The 11,312-nt window shown below is 53.3% G+C and overlaps 1 non-coding gene across 1 annotated transcript; it reads left to right on the top strand.

The window, feature by feature from the left end:
* The first annotated feature begins 8,661 nt into the window (after positions 1–8,661).
* LOC112473901 lies at positions 8,662–8,821 on the top strand. Its single transcript, XR_003044196.1, has one exon. It is a non-coding gene; the product is annotated as a U1 spliceosomal RNA (small nuclear RNA).
* Positions 8,822–11,312: the final 2,491 nt, after the last annotated feature.

Raw genomic sequence — 11,312 nt, 5'->3', positions numbered from 1 at the left:
TCCCGGCTGGTTACCGGCGGGAGTGCGTGGCGCGGGCCCGAGCTCTCCCGTGCCGTCCCCCTTCCTAGCTGGACGCCTCTCTCCCCTTTCTGGCTCACGGTCCCCCTTTCTCTGCTGGATTGTCCCGCCTCCCTGCCGGGGGGTCAGCTGGCTGGTCGCTCTGACCAGCTGTGTCCGACAGCCGGTGCGCCCTGCCCGCCGTGGAGGAGGACGGTGCCGCTGGCCCTCTGCGGGGACAACGGACGAGGCCTCCGCGGCCGCCCCTGCCCTGCGCCCTGCCCTGCGCCCTCGCGTCCTCCCCAGAGCGGCGGCCTCTCAGCCTCCCTCAGACACTCGTCACCTCGCTGTCGCCGTGAAGCCCGCAGAGGTTCAGACCCAGGGCCTTTGGTTTCGGCGCGCCTGGATTGGTGCAAACTGTTGTCACAGGGAAGTCGCGGTCACCATCTGACACTGGGGTTTGCGTCTGTCAGGGTGGACGGGGTTGGGAGTGTGGTCTGTGCTGCAGGAAGTGGGGACTCCGTGGGGACCTGAGATGGCCCGAGATAGCAGAGGGGCCGAGGAGAAGCGGAAGAGGTGGTGTCGCCTCGCCAGTCCTTCGGGTCAGTGAGAAACACCCATCACTCTGAGTGCCCGGGGTGCCCGCCCAGGCGACCTCACCACGGAGGCACCGTCACGTGCGTGTTCAGCCTACACAACTGGCAGGTGCCTCAGAGGGGACGCTGGGGGACACCGGGCTTCCGTCGTGTTCCCCTTACAAAGCACGTAATGGGAGGCAGGTCTCACCTGGATTGACATTAGCGAAGACTCTAAAAAGTGATCTTAAATTTTGGTGGTTTAGTTGGACTTAGGAAAACGAGCGTGGACTCGCCTGCGTCCCAGCGACGCCGTGTCCTCCCGTGTGTGCGGCTCTTCCTGTCTGTCCCCCGTCCCGCTCTGGAAAGTCGCCCTGCAGACAAGGCCGAGGGACGGCCGTGCTTCTGAAGAGGTGGCCGAGCGCGCCAGCTCCCGCGAGAGCTGCGGCCGCGGCCTAGTGTGGACGGCGCAGGGGGCGCCACGCAGTCACAGGGTCACGGGACAGGCCGGACGCGTGTGACCTTTGTGATCACTGACAGTGGCGATGTGCCTCTTTCGTTCTTACCGAAGGTCTGGTTTAAGGAGAAGTGGTTTCGACCGCCTGCGAACGTGCACACGCAGATTTCGCAAAGCCGGGTGTGCCGTTTTGAAGTGTCAAACATTTGCCCACCCGTCAATGCAATCCTATTGATCTGTGGAACGTTCTTGTCATTCGTGTGTGTGTGTCACCTCTAGTGGGGAGAGGACTGGCTCACCCATGGCCGGACGAAACCGGAGTAACGCTTCAAGAGTCTTACGTAAAACAGCTTCCTTCCTCCCTGTTTATGAATTTATTTATCGTGTGGACAGTGACCAAAGGAAAAGGGTCCAAGAGGACATTGACTCTTCTTCCCGTCGTCCTGTCTGCGATATTTTCCCTTGCGTTTCCTTTCCTTTATGCTGACGTTTTGATATTAAAATGAAAAACTATCAAGCATGGAGAGTTCGTTTCCTTATTTTAAAAAAAGTGCCTCAGAAATGCATAAGCTGGTCAGCTGGATAACGCGACCCACCGTGTAATGCGGACGGTGTGGTCTCCAGTCTGGACGGACTCAGTCGCTGACGTTCCCATAAATAAGTTACGATGAGCGAAGCTGTTCTTCTCACATCCAGATAGGCGCGGGCCGCTCCGAGGCCGAAGCGGGTGATGGCTGGGCGCGGGCATCCGCTGGCCCTCCTGTCAGGGGCGAGGCCGGGCTGCGCCCCGTTTCTCCTTTCTGGGGGGAAAGCGGGTGCATCACTGGGTCTTTTCTGTGGTTCAGAGGCAGTAGCCGTGAGAGTCATCAAACGCGGGACGGGCCGAGCGGGTCGCTGTCGCTGTTTGAATATTCTTCTCATTCTCCCGCTGGTTCTGGCCGCTGGAGCCTGCAGTCGGGATTTCTTTGTGGCCTCAGGTGTCTGGCATAGGATTAGGTTCTAGAAGGTTTATATAGTTTTGGTAGAAAGTTTTTTCTCCTTCCAGAGACATGTATTCCTCCTGGGGAAAGACAGAGCTAGTCACTAAATACAGTGGAAGCTTGGAGGAGTTTGGGATGGGACGGGGTCACCCCCAGAGCGTCGCCGGTGGTCGGACTTGGGTCATTCAGTGAGTGACTCTGGGCGGTTGCCATGGACACTGATGAAAATGGTTTCTATGCAGAGTTTAGGAGCTTGGAAATGGGACTCTTGGTCTCAGGATGTATGCTAGAATTTTTTTTTTAATCTCTGGCATAAATTTGCTTTTCTGATGTTTTGCAGTCCAGTGCGTTTAAAAATAACAGTCCCGTTAAACAACTCCACGTACTTGTGTTCAGATGGAAGAGTATGTGCCCCGTGGACAGGTCGCGGGCACGGGGACAGGAAGGCTGGGACAGCATGGAGAAAGCCTTGCTGGGAGTGGTGGGCTTTGCTTTATTCAGACTGCGTCAGCGTCCGAGGCTCCGGGGGGCAGGCGTGAGGTCAGGGCCCGGTACTTGGTATCCTCAGGGCCGGGCAGGGCGTGGTCCCCGGCTAAGTGCCCAGGTGCCCGCGGAAGAAACTAATGAAAGAAATGGCTGGAGGGCTGGCACGGGCAGGGCAGGCCAGGCCAGGCTGTGTCGCAGGAGAGCGCCAGAGGTGTGGGGTGAGCGGCCTTGCAGCAGCTGAGCGGGGCTGGCACCAGGGGCCGTCCCCTGCAGAAGGTGTGTGTCCTCGTGACATTGTTCTGTGGGGAAAGGAATGGGGTGGGGAGCACAGTGAGTCTTCCTGTGACAGGTGAATGATCACAGCACGATTGTAATGGCTCTGCGCAGTCACACAGTGAGCGCCGTGCTCAGGGTTTATGGCCACTGCCCCCTTTAATCCTCTCAACAGCCCTCAATCCTGGGGTCATCCCTAATCCACCGGCGAGGCAAGTATCTGCAGCTCGAGCAGGACGGCTAGGCCTGGCTCAAGGGCCTGCTCCCAGCCACGGTTTCTGTTGCTGCATTTCAGTAATTTCTTTAAATATCATTAATACCTTTTGAATAAATTCACGAATGAATCGTGTGCCCAGGCAGGCTTCGTTGTGACCCCTCCCTGGCCCCCTACATCCATAACCCCTTCCTTGAGTAGCAAGCACTTTGTGACCCATATCACAGGCAATTTATACCTGTTTTTTTAAGTTTATTGTTTTTAAATGTATCATTCAGTGAATTTTAGTATATTCAAGTTGTGCAACTGTTAATACTAATTCTAGAATGTTTCACCGCCCCTCAAAGACACCCTACACCCAGTAGCAGTCGCTCCCGTCACCACTGCCCCAGCCCCTGGCAGCCGCCGATCTACTTTCTGTCTCTGTGGATTTGTCTGTTCTGGGCATTTCATATAAACAGGATCATGCCGTGTGACTGACATGTTTGTGAGACCTATGTTTGCAGCTTGTACCAGTAATTCCTTTTTATGGCTTAATAATATTCCATTGTGTGAATATTCTACATTCTGCTTATTCATTCATCAGCTGATGGACATTTGGATTGTTTCTGTTTTTTGGCTGCTGTGAACATTTGTGTACAAGTTTTCGTGTAGACGTCGGTTTCATTTCTGCCCCACCGGAGTGGAGTCGCTGAGGTGTGCGATAACTGTTGAGCATTTTGAGGAACCAGCTAGTGGACTGTCTTCCTAAGCGACTGCATCATTTATAATCTCACTAGGCACACGTGAGGGTTCCCGCTTCTCCAGCAACTTGCCAACACGTCTGGTCTTTACTCCGGCCGTCCTGGTGGGTATGACATGGCCGCTCATTGTGGTTTTGATTGCATTTCTCTGATGGCTAATAACATTGAGCATTTTTTCACGTGTTTTTTAGCTATTTGTATATCTTCTTTGAAGAAACGTCTATTCAGATCCTTTGCCCATTTTTTCGTTGGTTATTTGTCCTTTTATTAGTGAATTGTAAGAGTTTTTTCATACGTTTTGAGTGCAGATCCCTCATCAGATGTATGAATTTGCACATATTTGCAAATTAACACATATTTTCTCCATTCTGTGGCTTGTCCTTTCATTTTCTTAGTGGTATCCTTTGATGCACAAACATTTTTATCTTTGATGAAGACTAATTTAAAAAAAATTTCTTGTGCTTTTGGTTTGATATTTAAGAATCCCTTGCCTAACCCAAGGTCACAAAGGTTTATGCCGGTGTTTTCTTTTAGGAGTGTTAATAGTTTTAGCTCTTTCGGGTCTCTGACCCATTTCGAGTTCATTTTTGTACTTGGGATGAAGTAGGGTCCACATTCATTCTTTGGCATGTAGATGTCCGGTTGTCCCAGCGCTGTTTGTTGAAGACTCGGTTGCGTTATCTTGGAGTTGTACCTGGCTTTGAACTTTGCGCAGTGGAGTCATGCTGTATTTTTGGTGTCCGGTTTCCGTAGCTTCGCACTGTTGCCTTGAGGCTCGTCAGCGTGCTGTGTAGCAGTCATTCCCGCCCCTGTCGCCGGCACCCAGTGCGTGCGTCCTCCAGGTTACCGCCCCTTCTCCTGCGAGCCAGCGTTCAGGTTGTAATCGGATTTGACGGTTATGAGCAAAGCTGCTCCGGGCGTTCCTGTATCTGGTAGACACAGCGGGGCGCAGGTGCACGTATGTTAGCCTAAGAGAAACAAACAGCTGAAGAATGGAAAGGGGATAAATCTTCCGTTTAGAGGAGAGCAAAAAATCGTTTACTTGGATTACCGGTTTTCAAAGAATTTGAGCGATACAATTGACCTTTAACTAAAATGCTCCTGGTACCACTGAGTGTTATGTTGGCTCCTTAGAAGATGTGCCGATCATGAACTTGGAAGCAGCTGCAGTTTTGCTGTGCAGAAAGAAAACGAGACCGTTCTGAATTCACAGCAGTAGCACACACACACATTTGGTAACGCACTGGTAGCCTACTACGTAGGTGATTAAGAACAGGAAAAAGAAGCGGAGTTAATTTTTTCCTCTGATTTTTTAAATTGAACACTTGGAATGTTATAAGAAATAGGAATAGTCACTTGTGTGGGAAATACAAATATATAACAGGAGAATAAAAATACCAAGCGTTTCTATGGACTTGGGCTTTGTGGCTGTCAGTTTGCTTATATATCAAAAGCAGATAACGCCTGTGCTGCAGGTTTTAGATGTTATTATGTGCCATCTCCGTACACATAGATGCTCAGAAAGTAGTAGTTGCCACTAGCAATGGTTAGATTTGATATTTCATCAAATATTTGGGATAGAAGAGAGAGTAAAAGACAGATTTAAAGTTCAGTAAATCCTCACTTAATGTCATTGATGGGTTATATGATTTTAAGTGAAATAACATACAATGAAACCAAGTTTACCAGAGGCTAATTCGTATAAATGAGGGTTAAGTTCCTGTGGCATCTCCTCAGTGGGATGACAGACAACATTATTTGAGGACCTGCTGTATTAATCAAATCCTGCCTTTTCATGTCTCTCAATGCCATACATCTGAATTAACGGCGACAGACGTGGTGGGTGGTGTTTGGTTGCTAAGAATTCCCCTAGATTACTGGCTTCTGAAATTAAGTTGCTTTCCTTCGAACGCATTGATTGCTGACTGCAAACGTCTGAGTTTGCCCTCCCCAGTCCCTTCTTGGTTGTATCTTTCTAGATGCCATCGTACCAGCACCCTTCGTTACTGGCCCTGCGGTTGGTGTCTCCTGGAAATGTGCCAGCGAGGCTCAGGCTGGGGGTCCCCTGGGAACGGGAAGAGTGAGCGGGGACCTGCCCTGCCCTAGGGCCGGTGGCCAGAGCTCTGGAGCGCCTTTCTGTCCTTCAGCTGCAGCAGAGGCGTAAGCATGAGGCGGTCTGGGAGGAAGGGATGTAGCCGGTCCCCTTCCTGGCCGTCGCTCACATCCTTCCTGCGCTGGCAGGTCACAGCCAAGTCATGAGCGCGGAGAGTGTCCCCTTTCTGTCTGGTGGCCTGGCTTTGTGCTGAGGAGGGGCGAGGAGTCTCCGTGGTTTCTGGTCCTGCTGGAGCACCGCAGCTGCGCTCACTTCCCGTGCCACTCCTCCTGGTGACCTGGTGACGGCGTCGCTGTCAGTGCTGCCGCGTGCGGGGGTGGGGGGCCCGCCCCGGGGACCTGCAGAGGACCACCCGGACCTGCAGAGGACCACCCGGACCCGGTGTACTGCTTTTTGTCTTCACAGTAACCAGTCAGACGCTAAGGGTGAAACTGGTCAGCTGCTAAGAGCCATCTAGTTAGCAAAGTCAGATTTGGAATTACAGAACCATCTCTGGGGCGTCCGCGATTCTGGGCGGCCGAACCCGCAAAACACCACACTCGTGATTGTAGATGGTCTTAGATGCCTCGGTCCCGCATGCTGTGAAATCTGTGTATTGTTAAAACGTTAGGGTACGTAATGCCAGTAGTTGACTTGGTAAAGCAGGATATGTGTTTATGAATGTATTTTATCAAAATTAAAATGTTTTTCTGAAAATTCAGTAAAGAAGGATCAGGGAAAACTAAAGAAAAACCAGTGAGTAAAGTCATTACTGTCTACGCAAAGAGGAGTCCCGAGGAGCTAGCGCAGGTTCGCGGGGTAGGGCCGATGCCGGCGGGGGCGCTGGGGCGGCTCCGAGTGACTGGGCGGAGCCACACAAGGGTCAGGTGCCATTGGCATGTTAAGAAAACGCTGTCTTCTGCAGAGTGCTCGTGGCAGCTTGGGACATTTATTTTGTAACTTAGAATTGTGCTTTACTGTTAGCACCTAAGGCAGCGAAGATGAACTTTTCGTTCCCAGCCTGTGATGTCGGTAGCACTCCTGGTGTCCCCACCCTCGGTTGGGGTGGCCGGTCAGGGTGACGCGAGCACTGGTTCGCGGTGAATCAGCTTTACTTCCATTCCGAGATGAGTAGTTTGTTTTTAAAACAAAACATTTGTTGAAAATGATTTTGAGCATCTGATGTGTGCATTTTCTTTAGCCGCAGAACTGTTCCGAGTTGTCTGTTTTCACTGTCTCCACTCCCTCTCCCAGCCCCCTCATGCTGGGCCCAGCACCCCAAGTCCAGCCCTCCGTCCCTGCGTGGGCTCCGCTAGCTCCCTGGCTGGTGGCGCGAATGCCAGCTGTGCACCTCGTCCCGCGGATCCACAGCTCCGGCCCCCAGACGCACGTACGCAGCGGCTCCCTGTGTCTGTGAGACAGGTGCAGCTCAGGCGCGTCCTGCCCCGTCCCTGCCTCCCCGTCTCGCTCGGTGGCAGCTCCATCGTCCCGGTGCTCAGGCCAGCGCCTGGGGTGGTTCTCGCGCTGCACGTCCAGTCCAGCACGAAGTCCTGCGGGCTCCACCTTCAGAATATAGTCAGAGCCTCAGCGCTCTCCCCACCCCCACGCTTCTGTCCTGACCACTGTCACGGTGTGAATTATAACTCGCTTCCCTACCCCACCACGTTCCCAGCTCCCCTGTTTCATTTTCTCCAAAGGACGAAATATGTAACATAATATAACGTAACGTGATACGATATCTACATAATCTACTCGTTCCATATGCATTTTCTTTTCCATGTTACTCTACTAAAGCGTGAGCTCCATGAAGGTAGGGACTTTTGTTCACAGATCTTTTCCTACTGCTTAAAATAGTTCCTGGGAAAAAGTAGATGCTTAATAAATATTTGTTTAGTGGATTCTGATGTATTTTAGAAGCTGCGAATAAAGCCTTTGGGGTACGTACTGATCAGTCACAACAAGCCGTTTTTCCAGTGTCGTGGTTTCTGAAATGCTTTCACGTTGTGTCGCTTGGTCATTCATTCAGCCATTCCTTGTGTGGAGCCCTCGGGCTCCCCGCGTGGCACCCCAGCCAGATAAGGTGCTGTGGCTGTGTCCGTGGGGGCCTGTCCCACTCCCCCGGCCAGACCTTTCTCCTCACTCCTGCGTGTCACGCGCGCCACAGTCGAGTCGTAGCTTTTGTCCTTTCAGACGACGTGGTTCCCTGGTCCACGCTTTTATTCAGGCTGCTCCTTCTGGAATCATCCTGTCTGTCAGTGCGCACACACTCTCTTCCCCTCGCCCGCTCTTCAGTAGCAAGACTCCAGGTTGATTTCGTTCTTACTCATTTTTCATTCTACCTCTCTCCTCCGCATCCCCTTAAAAAAAAAATGGGTCATACCATCCCCGCCCTCTCACAGCTGGCTGCTTTCTTTTTAACACCTTTGTTGGGATACAGTTCACTCATATAGCTGTTTCCTTAAGTTCTTTCCAGTTCTTACCTGCTCGTCCGTGTGCAGTATCGAGTGTGCTTCTGCCCCTGCTCTCTGCAGAACTAACAAGACAGCCGTGTGCAGGGGCCCAGGCAAGCCCCTCCCACAGGACTGAAAAATGACCAGGACAGAGCCAGAGGGTCCCCGTGAGATGACACTGTTTACAGCGGAAGGTTCATTGCCGCCAGCTGCCCGCAGCCAGCAGCGGTCCAGAGCGGGTGGCAAGGACTGGTGGCCGGCTTCTGTTTCTGTCTGCTCACGTAGCTGGGCCTTTTTGAGAGGCCCTCTCATGGTGGATAAGTCCAGATGTCAGAGTGAAATTTCTCCAGAGCCGTTGCATTTGAAGAGCGATGTAGGTAAAGGAGGGCATGGCACACTTAACCTGGCAGGGGAGACACCACGACCACGAAGGTGGTTTTCCCGGGGCGAGGCTCGCCCACTGCACTCCGCACATGCTGACCCCTGTGAGTTCCCCAAACGTGGGAACTCGACTGCATAATTTGTAGTAGTGGGGGACTGCGTTCGCGCCTGGAAGACCTAGTGTTTGAAGAAAAACCACAGAGATGAAGGGCCCGGGGAATGGCGCGGTGTCGACTGGGCCAAGGCGCTGTGGCTGTCCCGTTCGGGAAGCAGCGGTTTACCCAACCTTCTCACGCCACAGCTGGTTCTTCTCTGGTAAAAGCTTGAGTGGAAAGCAGCAGACAAGTGGCCGTATTAAGTTACGATTTTTCTGAGTTAAAGTTTGGAACAGGTTACGTTAGGGAGTAACAAAAACCTAGAACTTTTTATCATGTATCTGTCTTGGCTAGTGTAACCCCATGAGCAAAAAGCTAGTGTAGGTGGCCCCCTAGGGGAAGTACTAGAGATGGCCCCGCTGACAAGGCCCTGGCGCTTTCTCAGCCGGTAGCCCGGTGCTTACGTTTTTCCTCGCCTCATTATCTGAGAGAGGTAAGATGCCATACCTGACCTGTCCCCAGAAACCCAACCCCAGTGCCCTAAAAAGACCCAGCCCTCAGACATGGCGCCGGGCTCGAGTTCACGGAGTTGTGTGTCGCGGCTCAGCCCTAAAGTGGGGGTCGAGCTGCTCACCTTGCAGGGGGGCCGGGTGGCAGTGACGCAGCTCGTGCAGACCCTTGGCCTGCGGTTGCGACCGCTCGGACGCTGTGCCAAATTCCGGACCGGATGCGCTAAACCGTGGGTTGTGGTTCCTTGCTCCGCACGGACCTCGCTGTGTATCTGTCTTACTAAAATGAGGGCAAACGGACCAAAAAGAGAACTAAAACTCTTCGTTGAAAATTCCACCTACTATAGAAAAAGCGATGAATCTTTCAGAGGATTTTGTCCCATTTTCTCTAAACGCACTAGGGTACGACATGCAGTGGGCTCTTCCAAGTGTGTCCTCATCCCACACGTTTGCCAGTCCCTGCCCTGTGATCGATGATGGGCCTTGGGGTGCAGGCCGGGGAAGCAGACAGCAGCTTAAGGTCCGGCCTGGCAGGTGCCTGTCACCTTCTCTGCCTGAGGCAGGGGTTTTACTTGAGTTGACCCTTCGTGTTTTCCGTGAATAAGGAAGTTCTTAAACTGAGTGTCACTGAAGAAAAGTAGCCTCGCATGTTACTGTGCAGCCACCAGGATGCTCCGAACGCCCTCCCTCCCTTCCAGTCTCTGCCGGGCGGGGAGTCAGGGGAAACGCTGGTTTATCTCGGGGATCAGTGCCGCTCGCTCCCCGGGGGTGGTGAGACTGGGGGGGTTTAGTGTTTGCAGGTAAAATTCCCCTGCCCCCCCCAACCCACCAGGTCCAGGGGCCCCTGCTGGGCGGCAGCCTCCGCGGAAGGCCTGCTCGTGGCTATATTTTGCCTTCTCAAGAGAGACCGTCCTCTGGGCTGCGTGGGGCTCTTTTGGGGGCACTTAGTTGCTGGGTTTTCGTCCCTGGGTCACCTATCTGGGAGAACGTGTGTGTGACAAGCGTAGCTTCCTGGTGAATGAGGTAGCTGGATTCTAAGATAATTTCGGTGATAGTTTGTTTACTTACTGTTAAATACAACATAAATAATGCTAAAGTAACTGATCAGGAAACAGCGCCACTCAGGAATGATGCCGGTAGCTGCCGTTTCGTGAGAACTTACCGCGTGCTGGGCACAGACGTGCTCCTTGCTTCGTGGGGATTCTGTGATTTAATCCTGCCAGTGACTTTTTGCATAAGTACGGCTCTTCCCGGTTAGCCGGTGAGGGGACAGCCTTGGAGAGCCCGGTACCCCTGCCGGGCTTGTGCAGTGGCCCAGTCGCGTTTGGGCTGAACACCAGCCTCGCGGTCATTTGCCTCTCGAGGAGGATGGGCCTCCGACTTCGTAACGGCGCGGTGATCTTGGGGGGGCGCTCGATACCCAGCTCTCATTCTGTACCTTCGATCGTCCTTTCTCTTAAGTTGAGGATGTACGTACGTGGGACACGTCTAGGGACTCACGGGAGAATCAGCCGTGGGAACCGGCCGTCTGACCCGAGCACGGCCCTGCTTCCGTTTGCACCTTCGTTGCCTTTCCGTGACTTGTACGTGTGACTCCCGCTGGCTCCGTCCTGCACATCGTTCTAGCTTGGATTTTTTTTTAAACTTAACTGTATTTGTATTCACGTCGCGAGAGCCGCTTTAGGAAAGAGGCGCAGATGCGGAGGTCACTCGTTCGGCACAGGGCCTTTGCTTTGACAGAGGAGTCCCAGAGGGCAGCGCCGTGCAGACTCACTGACCCGCGGCTGCCTCCTGGAGGAGCGGGGCTGGGGCGCTTCACGGGATGGGGGGCGCGGGTCCACCCTTGGGCAGGAAGACTGCTTCTAGGGGAGACACCGCGCAGAGGTGGGGACGGTAGGTCAGTAGCGACAACGCGGAGTGGACCAAATGGAAGGGAGCTGAGAAAGCCCTCGGCCGGCCGTAGAGAGGAAGCAACACGAAGGGCCGCGTGGCCGGCTCCAGAGTCGGGCCCCAAACTAGGTCGGAGCCAGGTCGGCGGGGCAGGCGGGACGAGGGCTTTG

Source organism: Pteropus alecto, unplaced genomic scaffold (assembly GCF_000325575.1).
Source record: "Pteropus alecto unplaced genomic scaffold, ASM32557v1 scaffold8, whole genome shotgun sequence".
Lineage (NCBI taxonomy): Eukaryota > Metazoa > Chordata > Mammalia > Chiroptera > Pteropodidae > Pteropus > Pteropus alecto.
This window is presented reverse-complemented; position numbering and strand designations above follow the sequence as displayed.